The sequence below is a fragment of the Xyrauchen texanus genome, chromosome 12, assembly GCF_025860055.1.
Source record: "Xyrauchen texanus isolate HMW12.3.18 chromosome 12, RBS_HiC_50CHRs, whole genome shotgun sequence".
NCBI classification, from domain to species: domain Eukaryota; kingdom Metazoa; phylum Chordata; class Actinopteri; order Cypriniformes; family Catostomidae; genus Xyrauchen; species Xyrauchen texanus.
The window spans coordinates 32209004-32230969 of NC_068287.1; the positions used below are offsets into that span (position 1 = coordinate 32209004).

Below are 21966 nucleotides of genomic sequence, written 5' to 3' on the forward strand. Positions count from 1 at the left end.
GAGGCTTACAAACCTGACTCAGTTACACCAGTTCTGTCTGGAGGAATGGGCCAAAACTCCAGCAACTTATTGTGAGAAGCTTTTGGAAGGCTACCCAAAACGTTTGACCCAAATTAAACTATTAAAGGCAACGCTACCAAATACTAACAAAGTGTATGTAAACTTCTGACCCACTAGGAATGTGACGAAAGAAATAAAAGATTAAATAAATAATTCTCTCTACTATTATTCTAACATTTCACATTCTTAAAATTAATTAGTGATCCTAACTGACCTAAGACAGAGAAAGTTTTCTATGATTAAATGTCAGGAATTGTGAGTTTAATTGTATTTGGCTAAAGTGTATGTAAACTTTAGTTATTCTAACCTGATTAAGGAATTAATTATATTTGTATGGATTTTGCAAATGAGAGTTCTGTCATTATTTACTTGCATGACTTTCTTCCATGGAACACAATGGCAGAAAGTTGTAATTCAGTTTCAGTACCTTTTTATTTAATACAATTAAAGTGAATGGGGACTGAGGCTGTCATTTCCTTTTGTGTTCCATGAAAGAAAGTCATACATATAGGCTTGAAATAAAACAAAGCTATAAGCAATGACATCAGCCATTTCTCTTATGATTTTTTAAGAATAGCTACATCCACATGCTAGAAAATCGTTTAGAAGTAATAAATAACTAATAATATAAAACAAATACATTAATAATTTAGATCAGCCATTTGTTACATTGGAGTTCAAAGCAGTTTGTGGTGTTTAACTACAATCTCTTTTCCTTTTTATTTAACAGCAAAAAAAAAATTCTGATGATCCAGATGATGGAATGGTGGTAACAGAGATCCATTGCCCCTTATCAGAGTAGAATCTTGCTATTCTGTATAGATAAATACATCCCCTGATATCACTTTTGAATGACCTGGAGCTCCAGACACTATTAAACAGTGATATTATGCAGACTATGTTCTACTAAATTTGCTTTGAGTTCTAGATTCAAACAAACAATTCACAAGTACACAAAGAGTAACACTTTATTAGACTACACTAGATGCTTTACATACACTAGTTTCTGACTAGCATTCTAAAAAACAAATGAATATTAATGCTTGATATTGCACTCATTATCTCATACTATAGAATGCATACTTGGAAATATGTTACAGATACACCACTAGGAAGGACCCTTGCATCAGGCACATTCCATTTCACATTCAGGCTATAGCTGCTTGCCATTTCTTATATTAACATCCTTTATGCTTATAAACATAAGTGAGACCACTTAAAGATTATAGACAAATCATAATAGTGAAATGTCTTTAAAAGTATATTTGTAAACCTGTAAGCTATGAAAAGGGTAAGAATACAGAAATGTATCTGTTGACCAGAAACAGGTGAGTTTTATAGATTATAAATTATGATTGACTGCTGATGTCTGAAAATGAACATGATCATTCTCTAACTTGATTGTGCATTTCTTGACACTTGAGGTTAAGACATTTAAGATATTATATGGTTTGTCCAGATTAATACAATTAACAGTAAAGTAACAGTAAAATCTACAGTATAGGAACACTGAATTCATAAAAAGAAACAAACCACTAATGTGTTGGTATCCACATGAATGTTAAATTATAAATGGTGTAACACATTAAAAAACAATAAGTATATTATTTTTTATTGTCTATATTATTTATTGTTTTGTTGTCTGTATATTGTGTACAATGTGTGTCACCAAAGCACATTTACCTCAAAGCTCAGCTACTACTACCAGTTTCACTGTTTCCAGTGTCACAAACAAAATAACGAATGCAACTGCACACAAAAGTATGGAAACTTTTACATTCGGTAGACAAATTTTCCGGGGAATGTAATGATCGTTACACCGCTGCCAGGAAATGCGCCCATGTTTGAAAGATGGCAGATGTTCCTAGTGATGCACCAGAGTGTGAATTTCATAATAAATGTTTATAGGGCTTGACATTAGGCACTTTAAAACGAAAAATAAATAAATAAATAAAAATTTACTGTTTACATTACGCCATTGCTAGCTATACATATACTGTATATGTGTTGTCTTGCAACGCCTCGTTAGTTTTTTATTTATGTCATGGAAACTGAACAAAATTTTACATCTTTCACGTCAGACAATCTGTCACAGCAACTGCCTGTTTTAGCTGCTTAGACATTTACTTTAATGTTTAGGCTGCTTAAACATCCATAAATACACTTAAACTTACAACATGGGAAGTGTACCATTATGTCTGTTTACATGTATATTTTTGTTTATTAATAATTTCAGTTAAAGACAGACATGAGAGCAAAGCTTACAGAGTCATCAGTTCAGTTGCACTTTATATATTTCTGTTTATGTATTGATCTCTTTAGACTGTCCAGGCACAGGCAGTGACCAGGCTGGAACTCATCTACCTGTCAGGGATGCCCAAACCAGAATATTTGTTCATCCGGTGCTGCCAAAGCCCCTGATCCTGGTATACATTCATTCATAAATGTTTATACACTGGCGGCCAAATGTTTGGAATAATGTACAGATTTGCTCTTATGGAAATTGGTACTTTTATTCACCAAAGTGGCATTTAACTGATCACAATGTATTGTCAGGACATTAAAAACGTGAAATTAATGGTGAAACTTCTTAAACTACTTCAAAGAGTTCTCATCAAAAAATCCTCCAAGTGCAGCAATGACAGCTTTGCAGATCCTTGGCATTCTAGCTGTCAGTTTGTCCAGATACTCAGGTGACATTACACCCCACACTTCCTGTAGCCCTTGCCATAGATGTTTCTGTCTTGTCGGGCACTTCTCACGCACCTTACAGTCTAGCTGATCCCACAAAAGCTCAATGGGGTTAAGATCCATAACACTCTTTTCCAATTATCTGTTGTCCAATGTCTGTGTTTCTTTGTAAACTCTAACATTCTCTTTTTGTTTTTCTGTTTCAAAAGAGTTCTTCCCATAATGCCTGCAACCCTGAGTCTTCTAAAGAGAAGACTCAGGGGTGCCAGGGGTGCAGGCCTTATGGGAAGAACTGCAAAGAAAAAGCCACTTGTGTTGAGCGGGTAGAATTCAATGAAGCTGTCAGCTCAGGAAATGTGAGGTGTCTATTTCTCAAACTAGAGAATCTGATGTACTTATCCTCTTGTTTAGTTGTACATGTGGCCTTCCACATCTCTTTCTGTCCTTGTTAGAGCCAGTTGTCCTTTGTCTTTAAAGACTGTAGTGTACACTTTTGTATGAAATCTTCAGTTTTTTGGCATTTTCAAGAATTGCATAGCCTTCATTCCTCAAAACAAAAATTGACTGACGAGTTTCTAGAGAAAGCTGTTTTTTTTGTTGCCATTCTTTACCTAATATTGACTGTAAGACCTGCCAGTCTATTGTATACTGTGGCAACTCAAAAACAAACACAAAGACAATGTTAAGCTTCATTTAACAAACCAAATAGTTTTCAACTGTGTTTTGATATATTGGCAAGTGATTTTCTAGTACCAAATTAGCAATTTAGCATGATTACTCGAGGATAAGGTGTTGGAGTGATGGCTGCTGGAAATGGGGCCTGTCTAGATTTTATCAAAAATGATTTATTTCAAATTGTGTTTGTGCTGTTTTTTTTTACATCAGTAATGTCCTGACTATACGTTGTGATCAGTTGAATGCCATTTGACATTTTGGTACCAATTTTCTTCTGAAACAGCAAAATTTGTACATTATTTCAAACTTTTGGCTACTAGTGTATATAATAATAATAACAATAAAGAAAAACATTATTTGCTGCTTGTTATTGCTAGTGAGTTGCAGATGGTATTAACAGATTCTATATTCAGAGAGCATTTTTATTAAACAAATATTTATATAATCCTTAGAATGCATAAAATATGAAGTGTCAATATATATCTAAACATACGTACTAAAAAGTTTAAGAGTATTCCTTCTTATAGAGAGCCTCAGAGCTAATAGACGTGGACAAAAAGCCACAAAACTCCAATTTAGATTTCAATCCTACAGATGTGTTTGCAGATAAAGAAGAAACATCATGCTTTTTTAAATTAATGTGCCTTTTCCCCTAAATCTAAAGGCTGTAACCCCCTTTTCCCCACTGCAGCTATAGAGGAAATAAGACAGAAGATGTCCTCTGTGAAGCACAAGATTCTTGTTTTGTTGGGAAGGGGGTTTTGGGAAGAGCACTTTTAGTGCACATTTATCACATGAATTAGCTAGTGATGACTCCAAAGAGGTAAGCCCTCTTCTCCTATACTTACTTTATAAAGGTCTTAAGAATCACCTTAGAATAAAACAACCATTGTAGATTTTGTCAACACAGCCTCATTCATATTAATTTAGAGTCACGATGGGTTCTCATTTTAATTGTTCGATGAGTTCTTAAAGATGCCGTAGTTTTATATTATTAACCAAAAAGTAACTGTTTACAGTAATGTTACATTTTCCCAAGGAAATGTTAACATCCTTGATTTATTATTGATTTTGCAGTGTACAGTTGTGGTTTAGTGTGTCTTGTAAATTCTTGTCTAGAATAATCCACACATGGAAAAATACATGTGATGATATTCAATGTCTTAATTCTTATTAAAGGGATAGTTCACACAATATCTACTCTTTCTTCAGCAAAAGACAAATTAAAAATTGTAGAAGAATATCTCAGCTCTGTAGATCTGTAGATGTAGACTTGCATTGTTAGATCTTGCAGAGCTGAGATCTTCTAAAAATCTTAATTTGTGTTCTGCTAAAGAAAGAAAGTCATGCACATCTGGTAAGGCATGGGGGTGAGTAAATGATGAGAGAACTGTCATTTCTGGGTGAACTATTCCTTCAATGTATTTAGTTTTCAGAGGTAATATCCTTTAAATATAGTAAATGTAGTTAAAAATAATCAATGCATGTTTTCCACACTGCTTTTGCTAAATGAACACAATGAAGAATAATGTTCAAACTAAAAATAAAGAAAGAAAATGTGCAAGGCACTTAATCAAAATTACTTTTCTTATTGTTTTGGTCTGAAAACTTAGTTTGTATACAATTCATTGTTACCACTCAAAGTGTGATTCGGTAAGGCCTGATCTGTGAAAACTGGATTTCTTTGTTTATATTGTCTATTAGCAAAGTTATTTTTTGACCTGTTTAGTCAGTTGGTTTCTGGGAAGCTTGTATAAAAGGAAAGCATTTATGTGTTGGCACCAAATCTCACACAATACCTGGCACTATTCAATAATATAAACAGGAATCTAATCAAATTAAAGTGGAAGTTTAAAGTTCTTAGTTGTTTAATATTAAACATTGACTTTAGGATCCTATTGACTCTTCTTTTTTGATGATGATGATGATGATGACGATGATGATGATGTAATTTGATATTCCATGCTAAAACTTTGAAACCTTAAAAATTGAAATATTGCCAGATCAGCAAGATCCTTATGTGGATTTTATTAATGTATCTCCTAAAAAAAATGGTTTGAGACCAACTTCTAAGACACCGTAGCATCATGTTTTATGTAGTGCTGTTGATTTAACACATCAGCGTGATTAATTATATAAAATAATTATGCATTAAAAACCTTTACACAATTAATGTCTCTGGACCGTAATAAGGAATATTCTTTTCATATAAGCAATTCAAGCATGGAGTATCACCTATTTTCTCCAGGGGGCAGTAAGCAAAACTCGCTGTATAGGCAACGTGCAGCTTATACAGACCACAAACCACACAAACCATATTTGTTAATGCTTAACTTGTGTGCCTAAATAGTCTAATGCATTTTAATTATCTGTATTACTATTTTTTAAATATATATACAGTGCTGTGCAGAAGTTTTAGGCACTTGTGAAAAAGGTTGCAAAGTGACGATGTCTTTAAAAATAATGTCATAAATAGTTTATATTTTTCACTATACAAAGTCCAGTAAACATAAAAAGCAAAATCAATATTTGGTGTGGGCACCTTTGCCTTCAAAACAGCACCAATTCTCCTAGGTACTACTGTACACAATTTTTCTCGGTTGGTAGATAGGATGTTTCAAGCTTCTTGGAGAATTCGTCACAGTTCTTCAATCTGTTTAGGCTGTCTCAACTGCTTCTTTCTCTATATGTAATCTCAGACAGACACGATGTTCAGTGGTAGCTTTGTGGGGGCCATGACATCTGTTGCAGGGCTCCCTGTGCTTCTATTCTAATCTTTTCTATTTGCAAAAGTAATGTTTGGGAGTCGTTATTGGGAGTTAACATTTATATTTAGTATTGACATGCTAAAGCTGAAGATATAAATAACTATCTTAAGACAAATATTTTTGTGCCTAAGACTTTTGTACAGTACTGTATATTGTATGACTAATTATTTAAATATAACTATTTATAATTATTTAATCAATATATATTGAATTATTGTTATTTTAGGCTCAGCAAATATTTATGTATGCGATTAATTAGATTATTTAACTGCCACACCTTGTTTGACATTTGATTTTATTACAATTTTTAATTGATTGACAGCCCTAGTTTTATTATTTAAAATTAATTCTTGTGAGCTTTAAAAATTCAAAGACCATAGGCAAGGCAAGGCAAGGCAAGTTTATTTATATAGCACATTTCATACACAATGGTAATTCAAAGTGCTTTACATAGAAGAGATTAAAATAAGAATAAAAAAATAAGAATAATTGAAACAGTTTAGAATAAAATAAAATAAAATACAGTACAAACAGTCGGACACACAGTGGCACAGTGCTCATTCAGTAAATGCACAGCTAAACAGATGTGTTTTGAGTCTGGATTTGAATGTGACTACTGTAGGAGCACATCTGATCTCTTCTGGAAGCTGGTTCCAGCTGCGGCTGGCATAATAGCTAAAAGCAGACTCTCCTTGCTTAGAGTGAACCCTTGGTATTTCTAGCTGATGTGATCCTAATGATCTGAGTGATCTGTTGGGTTTATATTCAGTGAGCATATCTGCAATATATTGAGGTCCTAGCCCATTGAGTGATTTATATACCAGTAATAATACTTTAAAATCAATCCTAAATGTAACTGGGAGCCAGTGTAAAGACCTGAGGACTGGTGTGATATGTTCATATTTTCTGGTTCTGCTCAGAATCCTGGCAGCAGCGTTCTGTATGAGCTGCAACTGTCTTATGGTCTTTTTGGGAAGGCCAGTGAGGAGTCCATTACAATAATCCACCCTGCTGGTGATGAAGGCATGCACAAGTTTCTCTAGGTCTTGACTGGAAACAAAGCATCTAATTCTTGCAATATTTTTCAGATGATAGTAAGCTGATTTAGTTATTGCTTTGACATGACTACTGAAACTAAGATCTGACTCTAGAGACACACCAAGATTCCTGACTTGATTTTTAGTTGTATGACCCCTAGCGTCAAGGTATGCATTCACCTTGAGAACTTCATCTTTGTTTCCAAACACAATGACTACAGTTTTGTCTTTGTTTAACTGAAGAAAGTTTTGGCACATCCAACTGTTTAATTCATCAATGCATTGGCACAGGGAGTCAATGGGGCTGTAATCGTTAGGTGATAGGGCTAAGTAGATCTGTGTGTCATCTGCATAGCTGTGGTAAGCAATTTGGTTCTTTTTCATTATTTGGCTCATTGGGAGCATATACAGGTTGAACAGAAGTGGCGCAAGAATTGAGCCTTGAGGGACTCCGCATGTCATGGACGTCCACTCAGACTTATGGTCTCCTATACTCACATAATAACCTCTCCCTTCTAAGTATGACCTGAACCATTTTAGGACCATCCCAGAAAGCCCCACCCAGTTTTCCAGCCTGTCAAGAAGTATGTTGTGATCAACAGTGTCAAATGCAGCACTGAGGTCGAGTAGTACCAGTACTGATAATTTGCCTGTATCAGTATTTAAGCGAATATCGTTTATTATAGGTTTAGATTCAAATATTTAGGACACATTTCTCCATTTAAATAATGTTAATAATCCCTTAATGTCCCTATAATACCAAGGTAATTAAAAAAAACATTTGAACTTCTCTGCCATTTTTATTTATTCAACCATCTGCCAAACTGCACTCACCGGATTTTGCAATGTCATAGGCAGCGAAAGGCACATCTACAGTATGCTGTCTTCAAAAATTGCCAAAAAATTCCTTCAAAGATGCCAGTTCAAGGCATCTTAGTTGACAGGATTATTTGTGTTTGTTGAATATTTGTGTCACTACTTGGATACCAGAGCTTGAAATTGAGTTATTGACATTTTTACAAATACTTTTTGAGAAAATCTATAAAAAGATGTTTTTAAATCCTTATCATATACAAACGACAAGATTAGCAATAGAGATGTCATGGAAATCCATTGGAACCCTGTTTAAAAGCCCTTTTTGCACATTGTCAGATACATAAATTGCTTTAGATGGGCTGTAAGCTTGACTCATGCAAATAAATTTTTTATCAGAATTTCATTTTAATTTAATATTCAAATTGTAGCCTCTTTTTCCAGTGGATAAGTTCAGATAATTCCTGCCTTACAGCACTGTGAACATTGAATCACAATTCCAAGCACTTTCACTACATTTCCAAAATCATATCAGACATTTTTAGTGTGACGCCTTTGGTCAAGACACTATAGTTTTAATCAAAATAGGAAACTCAAACAGCCAGAACCTTGAAATTGGTTAAATCAATGAGAGCAGCTAACGTGGGCAAATCTTCTGTTTGTATCTCAGCATTGAAGCCAACCACTTCACAATAATATTTCTCCATCTGAGATGGCTGGCTATTTTTAGTGCTTTGTAAAGTGTAGGGGTTTGTGGCAGAAAGAGACAGATTTACAGGGTTTATTTAGAAGAGCATGGCTCTGACCGCGACACTTTCTGATCCAGCATATTGGGACGAGTTGTATTGATCTCAACTCAAAACAATGTGGCCACAATGGTGCTGTCAGTGTGTGGACTGTAGCCTTTGGCAGCTCACTGACTGAAATAATCTTCAAAACCTCAACAATTTAAATCTCTCAGCTTGGGGACTTGCACAATGTGAAATGCTCTATTGTCGCCTGACGTCTATAAAGCCGCATGGAATTGAGTTCTATGCTCTCAGTTTCCAATGTGTGCAACCTCTTAAAAGGTCTTTAAAAGTATAGTTCATGCTTTTTTTCCTCTCATATCTCTCTCTCTCTCTCTCTCTCTATCCCTCTCTCTATCTCTCATTTGATGGCTATTGTGTGCAATTGTATTGGTGTTTTTATCTGCATTCATTTTTTTCTCTCTTAGAGGCTATTATTATTTCTCAGTGGTTACATAAGCATATAGCACACTTAGTAGAGTTTGAACAATAATGGATTTTACAGAGACCGATTACGAAGATGGTAGAAAAGGCAGATAACCGATTAATCGACCGATATATAGAATGTTAAAAAGCTTTCTTAGACTTTCCTTACTATGATGGGCACACACAAAGTTGTATGAGACAAAATGAATAAAATTCCAGGTGCAGTTTATTGTGCAACCAAAATCCCAATAATATCCAGGAAATAATTTGGAGCATAACTGGTCCGTAATCAACTTACTTATTTTGGAAATCGTATTTTGAAATGACGGAGACTTGACTCTGTTACAATGCTCTATATTTAAGTATTTAACATATTAAGCTTATTAAAGCCTATATATATATATATATATATATACATATATTCACCAGACTTAAGATTTTGTATATATGTATATATGTTGGAGACACAATGTATTTGCTGAAAGGGCACATTTCCATACAGTTGCATTTTTCTTTTCATGCCCTCACTTCCATTTAGAACACTTGAATCATGTATTAACATTTTTATGCTAATCACCAAATTTACTATATTGTAGATCCAAGTTGTTCAAGCTGTGGACTCCTCCATGCTGGTCACAGAGGAACACAGAGGAATAAATAAAAAAAAAAAAAACGGAATAGATTCTTGCCGATAACCAATAGTTCCAAAAAAGCAACTATCGGCACCGATTAATCGGTAAAACTGACTGTAAAGAAGTCAATGGAAAGGAGGAGGCAAGAACTGTCTTGACGATGTAAATAATATTTTAATGATAAACAAAAGACAAACACACACACGACGGACATGTCCGTAAACGATCTCTCTCGCCTGCACAATCCTCTGCAGTCGGCCTTTATGCCTCTCTGAGGCATAATTAGCCTGATAAGGGACCGGGTGTGTATAATCAAGACCCGGCCCCGCCCTCCGCCCTGCCACATTCCTCCCTCGTTCTCTCAGGCAGGGGAGCCCCCGGCATGAAGTACACCCCCCCCCCCCTTTCCATGGGGAGGGGCGTGCCTTTTGCCCCATCTGCCGGCAGGTCATCCCCGTCTACCTGGATGAGGGAGGGTACAAGCGGAGGGAAACAGAAATAATTAAATAGGGGGGGTTCTTCCTGTAACAGTGTAGTACCCCCCGCCCCCCAAAAAACACTGTAAAATTTAAATGAGAGGGAAAAGGCCAACGCGGAGCGGCAGTGAGAGAGAGAGAGGAAAACACTTACTCGCCAGTTCTCCGATACGCTGTAGCTTGTTCCTCGGCCACTCCTCCACCCTCTAACCGACGACAGCCGCACCTCTCCGGGCGGATCAGAGGCAGACCTCCGGCCCCTGGCGGACAGAACGCCCCTCCGCGTTCTTGGGGAACAGAAGGGTCTCCCCCGCACCTGGCAGCGGTTCTGTTCTTTCTGTAGGAGGAAGCGGGAGCCAGGTAAATAATCCAACGTGAGTTTTATTGCTACACTTTTCAGCTTCAATCAATAAACTGCTTATCAGCACAACATAAAATGCTTGAGCACACAGTCAGCATCGTGCGTCTCTCTCTCTCTCTCTCTCTCTCTCTGGACACACTTTTTATCCCCCTCCAGCTCTCACAGAAACACAGAACAGCAGTTAGAGATAATTTCCCACAGGTGTCAATCAATACCATTCTCCTTCTCCCGGCCTCGCTCTCCGAAGACGTCGCTCGATCATGCCCACATCACCACATCGATATATTGGTCTACCTCTAATATGAAGTAAAGGGCAGTGTTGTTTATCTAGCTACAAGCTTATAATTTAAAGTAGTTCAACAACAGTCAAGCTACCATATTGAAAAATTAGTTGGCTACACTATAAGCTACTAAAAAAACACTGCTATCTACATTGAAGCTTTAAAAGAGCCCAAATCTTTTAGATATTTAATTTTCACAACTGTGATACTTCAAATGAATCTGTGAATTTTTCATTTTAACCAATTTATTAAAATGAGCTGTCCGAACGAACTGATTTACTAAAATGAATCAGATTTCCCAATGCTATTTAAGAGAAAGAAAGGCATAATAGTGAGTGTTTGGTTATTATTTCATCTTACTCGGCTGCAAAGTGTTGTGCACAATACATCATGACAAAAAAGTAATGCAGTGTTTTATCACACTGCACTTGTACTTGTAGGAAAAAATAGCTTGTTACTGGAAAAGCTACTGTATTTTAAAAACAACAGAGCTACTGTCACGCTACTGAAAAGAGTAGTTAAGTTAAAAGCGTCTGTAGGCCTACTTTTAGATTTGTTACTCCCCAACACTGGTAATCGGACACAATCAAGTATTTTTTTCTGTTTTGAATAAGACTCTAGTGCTCATCCAAATTGTGAGTGGGTCCCCATGCACCAGGGTTTCCGTTGTCCGGTAATTACCGGACAGTGGCCGGTAAAAAAATTAAATGTCCGACAAAATTAAATCTCTCCGGCTGTCTAATCGGACAAATTTTAAATTGTCCGATTAAAATTGCCTAATAATCCGGTCCCTCATGTTTTTTTTTTTTTCGTCTATTTGAAAGTTAAGCTAATAATAATATGTTGCATTCTATACGGCCTGATTATGTCATTTTTTAAGTTACATAGACTGCCTCCAGTTTTCCTCAACTTGTCTAATTAAGAGGCGATATATTTGACCGGCATATCATTAAAATGTCCGTAAAACGAAACCTCTACCATTTTTTTCTAGCGGAAACTCTGCCATGCACACTGGCTCACACTTTTGACTAGGGGTGTAACCATTAAATCATCTCACGATTCGGTTCGGTTCACAATACTGAACTCACGGTTTGGTTCACGATTCTTCAAACTAAGCCTAAATCAAGAAAAGATAAGACTGAATGTTTTTTATTATTATTACTTTGAAGACATATGCAAAACAGTTCCTGTCCTTTAAAATTGAGCTAAAAGTACTGTTCTTAAAAGTGTTGAATGATCCATCAGAGATGTACTGGGACTAAAAATCAGCCCAGAACAGGGCAATGGTGACACCAGATGGAGATATATGCTAATAATTCTACTTACTGAAAATACAGAATTATGTTAGATACAAATGCTGCTTACACACTGTCACTGATTTAAAAAAAAAAAAAATCATTAAATTATTTTGTCTCTGATTACATCTAAATATTATTTTCAAAAATACATATACATTTAATGGAAGTGCCTGCTTATATATTGTGGAGCGGAGGGGGGCGGGGCCGGGTCGGAATATCGCGCGCCCGGTCCCCAATCGGCCAGATGAGGCGCGCGAGGGATAAAGGCAGCCGGTGACGATGGTTCGAAAGAGAGAGAGAATTTTTTTTTTTTATTTTTTTTTTAATTAATGCCACGAACCAGAACAATACAATGAGACATAATCCTTCAAAATGAAACAAAAAAACCAAGTAAATAAAGTAAAATAATAATAAAAAAAAAAGAACAGTGCCAGAGGACAAGAAAAAAGTATTACAAACAGAAAAGGGGTGTTACATTATATATCCTGCTTACAATGCTATAAGCTCTAATTGCCTTTTTACTTGTGCACTTACACAAAAGAGAACAATAAAGCTTAAAATCATTTTTAAAGCAAGAAAAGTTAGGTTTGGAGTCAGACCATTTCAAGAGAGAGAGAATTACGGGCATGTCCGTCGTGTGTGTTTGTTTATTACGGAAGAGGATTAGGGCCAAGCAATAATAAAAAAAAATAAAGCCATCTCGAGATTAAAGTCATTATAATGCGAGATTAAACTAGTTAAATTTCGAGAAAAAGTCGAAATACAATTTTGAGAATAAACTCATTAAATATCGAGATTAAAGTCATTATAATGCGAGATTAAACTTCAGTTAATTTTCAGAAACAAGTAGACTTATAATCTTAGATATTAACTCAGTTAAATATCAAGATTATAAGTCAACTTATAATTCGAGATTAAACTTAACGAGTTTAATCTCGACACTATAATGACTTTAATCTCGATATTTAATGAGTTTATTCTCAAGATTGTATTTCGACTTTTTTCTCGAAATTTAACGACTTTAATCTCGCATTATAATGACTTTATTCTCGAGATGGTTTTATTTTTTTATTATTTTTTGGCCCTAATCCTCTTCCGTAGTTTATGCTTTTGGTTTAAATTCTCATTAAATTATGATTTATGTTGACAAGCCGGTTCTCGCCTCCTCCTTGCCCATCCTTTAACTGTGGTACATATAGTTGAATAATAATAATAATTTACTGATGAAATTAAATCAGAAATTACATTTGACATTAGGATTATATTCACCCATAGCATTATTATACATAATATTCAGGATTATATGCAGTGTATTAGATTAATATGGCACTCTCATTAAACCTCTGTAAACTTTAAGTTTCTCTAGAACAGTCAGAGCAGATTCACTCTTGCACTTAAAACAGACATTTGATCCCTCGTGCTGAAAAGGCACATCTCTCATCCGCTCCTGTATTAAATTCGCTTACATTTCAGTTTCAGCAGAACTCATCGTATAACACCTGTGGCTGCTAGTGTGCAATTGTATTTTAAAGCTCATTTTATGCAATGAAGCAATTTCCATTTGCATGTATTGGATAGAACAGATGCTAAAATATATATTTTTTTTAAACGTAAAAAACGGACCCATCTCCATGTTGCGCATCGTCACATTTTTAAACAGCTATACATCATGCCACGATAAACCGTTACACCCCTACTGTTGAGGGGTGTGTGTGTGTGTGTGTGTGTGATAGATAACGCCAAACATCACACTCCACTCAAGCCTGTGTGCTGATAACACCCTTTTGTCTGCTGTGTCGAGAGCTTGGACCCCTCTGATTCCTGAAGTGCTGTAAACAAGGAACATGAGCTTGAGGGGGAATATCCTGTTGTATGCGTTATGTTTTGTTCACGCTTCCTGTTGATGAAAACCAAATAAGTGAGTAGAGCATTGAGAGGCCCCTTCAGTGCAACCATCCACTCCAACACACATGCATGAGAGAGTCATAGGTAGTTTCATTCACATGTAGAAGTGGAATGGAAAGAGAAATCTCACTTTTAATGTAAATTTTGTGGTCATATCTTTTATATTCCATACCTTAGGGTGGCTGTGGCTCAGTTGGTAGAGCGGGTTGGCCACTAATTGCAGGATTGGTGGTTTGAATCCTGGCCCACATGACTCCACATGCCAAAGTGTCCTTGGGCAAGACACTGAACCCAAAGTTGCTCGCAATAGCAGCTCTGCCACCATTGGTGTATGAATGTGTGTATGAATGTGTCACAGTGTAAAGTGCTTTGAATACTGTTAAAGTTGAAAAGGTGCTATATAAGTGCAGACCATTTACCTTAAAATGTACTTGTCTGTCTTATGACAGCTTGCATAAAAATTTGTAGAGAGAACAATACTGTTGAAGTCAGAACTTTACATACAGTACTGTGCAAAATTTGTAGGCACTTGCAAATGTTGCAAAGTGAGAATGTCTTCAAAAATAATGCCAAAAATAGTTTTCATTGATCAATTAATGTCATGCAAAGTCCAGTAAACGTAAAAAAGCTCAGTCAATATTTGGTGTGACCACCTTTGCCTTAAAAAGAACCCCAATTCTCCTAGGTACAGCTGAACTCAGTTTTTCTTTGTTGTTGGCAGATAGATTGTTTCAAGTTTCTTCTGTCTCTTCCGATCTTCTATGTTTAGGCTGTCTCAATTTCTTCTGTCTCTTCATGTAATCCCAGATTGACTCGATGTTCAGGTGGGGGCTCTGTGGGGGCCATGCCATTTTCTGCAGTGCTCCCTTTTCTTCTATTTTTTTGCAAAAGGAATTTTATATATTTTATATATATTTCCTATTTACACACTAAAGCTGAAGTTATACAGTAAATAACCTTGAGACAAATGTTTTTGTGAAACATCTTATGTGCCTAAGACTTTTGCACCGTACTGCACACATTTGCCAAATACATTTAAACTTAGTTTTTCACAATTCTTGACTTTTAGTACTAGAAAACATTCCCTGTCTTAGGTCAGTTAGGACACTACTTCATTTTAAGTATGTGAAGTGTCAGAATAATAGTAGAGAGAATTATTTATTTCAGCTGTTATTTCTTTCATCACATTCCTAGTGGGTCAGAAGTTTACATACACTTTGCTAGTATTTGGTAGCATTGCCTTTACATTGTTTAACTTTGGTCAAACATTTTGGGTAGCCTTCCACAAGCTTCTCACAATAATTTACTGGAATTTTGGCCCATTCCTCCAGACAGAACTGGTGTAACTGAGTCAGGTTTGTAAGCCTCCGTGCTCGCACATGCTTTTTCAGTTCTGCCCACAAATTGTCTATCGGATTGAGGTCAGGGCTTTGTGATAGCCACTCCAATACCTTGAATTTGTAGTCCTTAAGCCATTTTGCCACAACTTTGGAGGTGTACTTGGGGTCATTGTCCATTTGGAAGACCCATTTGCAACCAAGCTTTAACTTCCTAGCTGATGTCTTGAGAACTTGCTTTAATACATCCACAAAATGTTCCTTCCTCATGATGCCATCTATTTTGTGAAGTGCACCAGTCCCTCCTGCAACAAATCACCCCCGCAACATGATGCTGCCACCCCCATGCTTCACGGTTGGGATGGTGTTCTTCAGCTTGCAAGCCTCACCCTTTTTCCTCCAAACATAATGATGGTCATTATGGCCAAACAGTTCAAAATTTGTTTCATCAGACCAGAGGACGTAGATACTTGTGATCTTTTAATTTTCCAATGATGTCAAGCAAAGAGGCACTGAATTTGAAGGTAGGCCTTAAAATACATCCACAGGTGACTCCAATTAGCCAATTAGACTATCAGGAGCTAATTGGCTTATTGCCTAAAGCCTTGAGATAATTTTCTGGAATTTTCCAAGCTGCTTAAAGGCACAGATAAATTAGTATATGTAAACTTCTGACCCACTGTGATATAGTCATTTAAAAGTAAAACAAACTGTCTGTAAACAGTTGTTGGTATAAAATAAGTAATGCACAAAGTAGATGTCCTAAACGACTTGCCAAAAATATAGTTTGCTAAAATGAAATCTGTGGAGTGGTTAAAAAATTTGTTTTATTGACTTCAACCCAAATGTATGTAAACTTCTTAATTCAACAGTATATCAGAGAGGTCACTAAAAAAAAAAAGTTTCCAACGTAAAACACATTTTAAGCTGCTGTGCATTCAACATGATTTTTTGTAAAATATTTATACCCCAGCTTATGAAGAGACTTTAAGTAAGCCATTTGTAGGTTGATTTCCTGAAGAGTGTGAACATGGTGCTTTGGGTCTTTCAAAGCTTTGCACTGTTTGATCAGCCCGACATTGTAACACTGGCTGTGGTGTGAGTTTGGGGTGGAAGAACCTATTTGTCCAAACAGTGCACTGGGGGGCTGTTTGGGAAACCTGTTCAGAAAAAAAGCACTTTTCCAAACATTTTCACCTCTTTCAATATTAGCATCATAAGGGTGGAAAAGGGGGAGATCTTTCAGGGGCCCAGCTACTGATGTGGCCCAAGAGAGATAGATCGCCACGCCTAATAGTTCGGCACCCCCAAAAGCTTGGCACCCCTGCTCTGATATTGCCTGTACAATAATCCTGTGACATATATCGCCACACAACCATCCACCCCCGTCCAATGGACTGATAGGTGCGATATGATCTTCTATGGAGATCCAAGATTATCTAGATAAATTGCAAAGGGAAAAAGTATACATGGAGAAACAGCAAGAATTGATGCACACCGGCTTTAAACGGACGACTGAACAAATCATAAACAAATTGAAAACTTTAAAGAGAGTACAAGAAGCATAAGGGTGGTTCCACATATAGTGTGTTTTAAGTGAACCAAACCCAGTGCCACCCAGGCCCCCAATTTTTTTTTTTTCTTTATTGATTCACAAATCAAACAAATAAAAGCAAAACATAGGGATTATCACCTTCGCATTTGGGTCCTTTTAGGGGGTTCTAAGACTACTTGGGTTATTCATATATACATTATACCTCTCTGAGAGCATTTGGAGTGCTCAAACAAACTAAGTGTGAAAACTTCCAAGAGACCCAAGCAAAAGTGGCAGTGGAGAAAGCAATGATGTCTTGGACTCTATGCTCGAACACTGACCATCCAGCGAACTAACCAGGGCATTGAATCAAGTCAGTCTCGCTTGAAATAAACACTGGTGTCTTCTGCAGCTGACCTCAGTAATTAATTTTAACTTTTCAACTTTTTTAGCTTTCCTAACACACTTCTCATCCTATTTTGTGCATTGTTTTGTTCAGAAAGGGGATTACTCATTTAGTTAGGATGATTGCAGCTATATCTGTTATTTAAACCAGTAGGATTCTCAATCAAGACTTTAACAATATATTAAATGGCAAAAATCCAAAAATAACCATCTGCTACACCAATTTTAATAACGATTACACTTTTACAGTTTATAGTACTTAGAGTACTATAGTTTCAATTTAAAAAGTTTAAACATAATAATGTAATCATGTTACCTGTTGTCTTGGGCATAGTAGGCCTATCATCTCTGGAAATCTTGTTGAACAATGTAATAATGTTGGATTGCATTTCTCTGTATGTTTACATATTTCCTCAAAAAAACTAAAACTGTATGCTATGTTTGTTTATGTTTGAGGTAGTCGCTTAAAACTACCACGTAGCCATGCAACCCGTTACGTCACCATTCAGCTCTCAGGTCAGTGGTAAAGCGTGGCCAATTTACAATAGGTTTCAGGTTGCCCTCACCATAGATCAGCCAAGCAAAGGCTCGGCACATTAGCCATAGTCATTTCGGTGGAAAAGGGAGTGTTCCTGTTGGGTTACATTGTTCAGGGGCCCAATCGAGTGTTTGGGCGGCCCTGATTAGCATCAGCTGGAAAACCCATATTGGTCAACCACAAAGTGATTTTCTTGTAAACTGCCATTCTGTTTGTCAAGTTGGAGTTTACTTATCCCAACACCCTTAAGAAATCCCTCCCGATATTGGTTGGCAGCTATACCAGTTATCCAGCAACACACCCTTACTTCCTCTGGTAGGGCTTTATAAGCACAGCAAACTCTGTATTCTAAGGAAACACATTTCTCTGCTTATGTTCCCATGATCTAAGATGTCATTTAGTAGCAGTGGTCCTAGTAAAAGGAGTTGAGTCCTTCATAAACAATTACTTTGGCTATTTGAGTGTGTTTTCTGGAATGTGTGTACTCACCGACCTGGGCTGATACTAGGATGCAATCTTATTTGGGCACTTGTATGTTTGAGATGTGTTGTTTGCGAATCAGACGTTTCTGAAGGGGATAGAGGCAAATCAAGTTGAGTCATTACAGACCCAGATACCAGCTCTTGTTTTTTTGTTTTGCTAAACACTTCTAAATCTTGTAGACCGGTAGTATGAATTTTTAGAATACTAAGAGCCTTTCTCAGTGCAGATGATTATGCAGAGTAAAAAATCTATTCTTCTAAACTGCTAAGCTGTTGCCACAATTTATCCAAGGTTGCAAAGCTAGAATTGAAACTCATATTATCAAAAATTCATCAGCCAGCTGAAAATGATAGTAAACAGTATTGTTTGCCTCTATAAACTCATTTTGTGCTAATAAGCATCTTTGTATTGAATTTAGTCAATTACGTCAAGATTCTGCTTTTACATTCTTTTTAAATTTAGGTTAAACGCTTCAGGCTCTGACTGAATGTCAATGCAAATAGAGTTAAAAAGTAAAGTAATATAGAGGTGTGGCATTCACTCATGGTAACTAGAGCCTGAAAAAGTTATGAAGTCATCATTACAGCAAAATGAACAGCATAATGCAGAACTTAATAAGGATGTTTTTGTGCTAGTGGCAGTAACTGGATAAACCTGCTATAGTGACTTGCAAAAGTAATAAGAACCAGTTCTCTCATTTTATTGAAATGTAAATCCTTCGTTTAGTATTCTGTGATATTTTTATTTTGAGGGAGTATATATTACTTATCATGGTAATGGAAAATGGGATTACATATTTAAAATAAAATAGAAATGTGTTCCACTACAGTTCCACTGAAGAGATTACTTTGCATTTTATTGTTATTTTTTATTTCATATTTATTATTTTCAGCTGTTAAACATATATCCATATAAATAATGCGATCTGAAGAACATTTGAACAGCGGTGAAATGCTTCTTTTTTATGATGTGTTACATTTATACAAGCAGACAGAAGTCACTTTCACACAAATATGAGGTAAAAGGTGGATATGACAACATTGAACAACTTTCTATTTGGGAGTGTTATAGAGAGAATTCACATACTATCAAAAAAGACTTTTGCACAGGACTGTATATATATATATAATATATATATATTACACACTACACTACACTACACTACAGGTCAAATGTTTTGAAACACTTGACTGAAATGTTTTTCATGTTTCTCATTCAAATCGTTTGCTCTGAAGGCGTATGCTTAAATGTTTGAAATTAGTTTTGTAGACAAAAATATAATTGTGCCACCATATTAATTTAATTATAAACATAAAATGTAATTAAAAAAAAAAGTTTTTAAATTTATGACTTGGACCAAATAATAAAGAAAAGTAGCCAATAAGTGCCCAACATAGATGGCAACTCCTTCAATACTGTTTAAAAAGCATCCCGAAGTTAGTTGAGAAAATGTCAAGAGCACATTTCTGCAAATTCAAGGCAAAGGGTGACTTCTTTGAAGATGCTAAAATATAACAAAGTTTTGATTTATTTTGGATTTCCATTTATGTTATTCCATAGTTTTGATGACTGAACTATTATTCTAAAAAGATTGACCCAAGTTAAATAATGTAAAGGCAATGCTACCAAATACTAACAAAGTGTATGTAAACTTCTGACCCACTGGGACAGTGATGAAAGAAATAAAAGATTAAATAAATAATTCTCTCTACTATTATTCTGACATTTCACATTCTTTAAATAAAGTAGTGATCCTAACTGACCTATGATTAAATGTCAGGAATTGTTTAAATGTGTCTTGCTAAGGTGTATGTAAACTTCTGACTTCAACTATATATATATATATATATATATATATATATATATATAAGATTTGTATTGAACTATTTCAAGGTCATGGTTTATTTTATATTATTATTATGTTTGAATTTACAGTTGTATTTATGATCTAATTTGTATTGATATTTTTCCACCTGTTGTCATAGAGTGGAAAAAGGGGCCGATGGATAAATCATTTTATATATAACGTATTATTTTATTTTTTTTACCACTTCTATATTTGGAATATATATTCATTTTCTTTGAAAAGTAATTTGAATTTAGAAATATTTTGTATTTTTTTCTGTTTTAATAAATAATTATTTGTTTTAATCACAATTGACTGGTAGAAGTGAAGTACGTGCTGATACAATCACTGTTAATAATAGCCATGATTTTTGTGTCAACAGATGACAATAATTAATAATGCTTACATTCTGAATAAATTAACAGAGCATAAATCCAAATCCTGATGAGAACCACATTTTCCATGCGTATATAAAGGAGCATGTCACTGTCATAGAAATTGGCCTGACATTTAACAAGGATGCAGATAATGCACACAAGATTGTAAGTCCATATTTCTATTCTTCTAATTCATTGCATACAGTCCATTTTGCCAATGTCTTATGAATGTGCTGTCTTGTTTATATTGCTGTTACTCGACAGGGAATGGACTATATAATAGGACGCAGACGGTGCAGGAGAAGAACGTGTAAATTCAATTGCACTTGGCCCAGCCCTTTAGTGCTTTGCATGTGCAATTTCAACAAAGCAACTTGCGCCTTGACTTAGCACATGCTTGCATGAAATACTATAACTTCATTGCAATGCCCATTGACTTTGCATGTATGACTTTTCACATAGTGCTGCGCTTAGCACTAGCACTCTTAAAATAGGGCCCAGAGACTGTTTGATAGTTTTGATAAACAGGGAAAAACTACACCCAGCTGAATCTGGGAAGAGACTTGCATTTGACACTGGTGTGTCTTGTTCTTGTGCCATTTTCTGTGCTGTTTGTAAATGTTTCAAACACCCTTGTTTTGGTTCTTGAGTTGCAAATCTTTTTGTTTTTCGTTTCACAGGCTGTTTTCAATTTTGTGAGGCATTTCTCTTTCTGTGCCTTATAACTCTTAAATATCTTTCTGCTTGTCTGTAGAGATACAATGGCATACATTTCCATAATTTGCGAGATGAGCCTCTTGACATGTATTGGAAAAAGATAGAAAGAAGAAAGAATTTCCCTTGGATGAACTCTGTCCTCCCTCTTCTCCTTTCACAGAGGATAAAAACCGTTTATGAGAGAGCTGTGCCTATCTTAAACCTTTTCTTCTGTTTTGCATGCGTCCCAAGCCACTTTCTTAGGAAATACTGATGGTTTAACTGACAGAATTCAGTTTTCGATTGCAGTAGCAGAATTCTGATGAACATAGCAGCCAGTTGTTTTGATGGTTGAAAATAACTGCCTGCAGCTGAACCGTTTTAAAGCCTCAGTTCTTTAACAACAATATTGTTTTGGATATGTGAGGATTTCATTATTAGCATATGAAAATGTTATTGGAGGTTTTTGGTCAGTCATTAGATGAGTATTTATGGTGGTGCATTATCTTAGTGTCCTTTGTTTAACATATGCTTTTTAT

The 21966-nt window shown here is 35.8% G+C and overlaps 1 pseudogene; it reads left to right on the forward strand.

The window, feature by feature from the left end:
* Nucleotides 1–1911: 1911 nt before the first annotated feature.
* Nucleotides 1912–21966, forward strand: part of LOC127652344 (cytosolic Fe-S cluster assembly factor nubp1-like) — a 48380-nt pseudogene continuing 28325 nt past the window's right edge.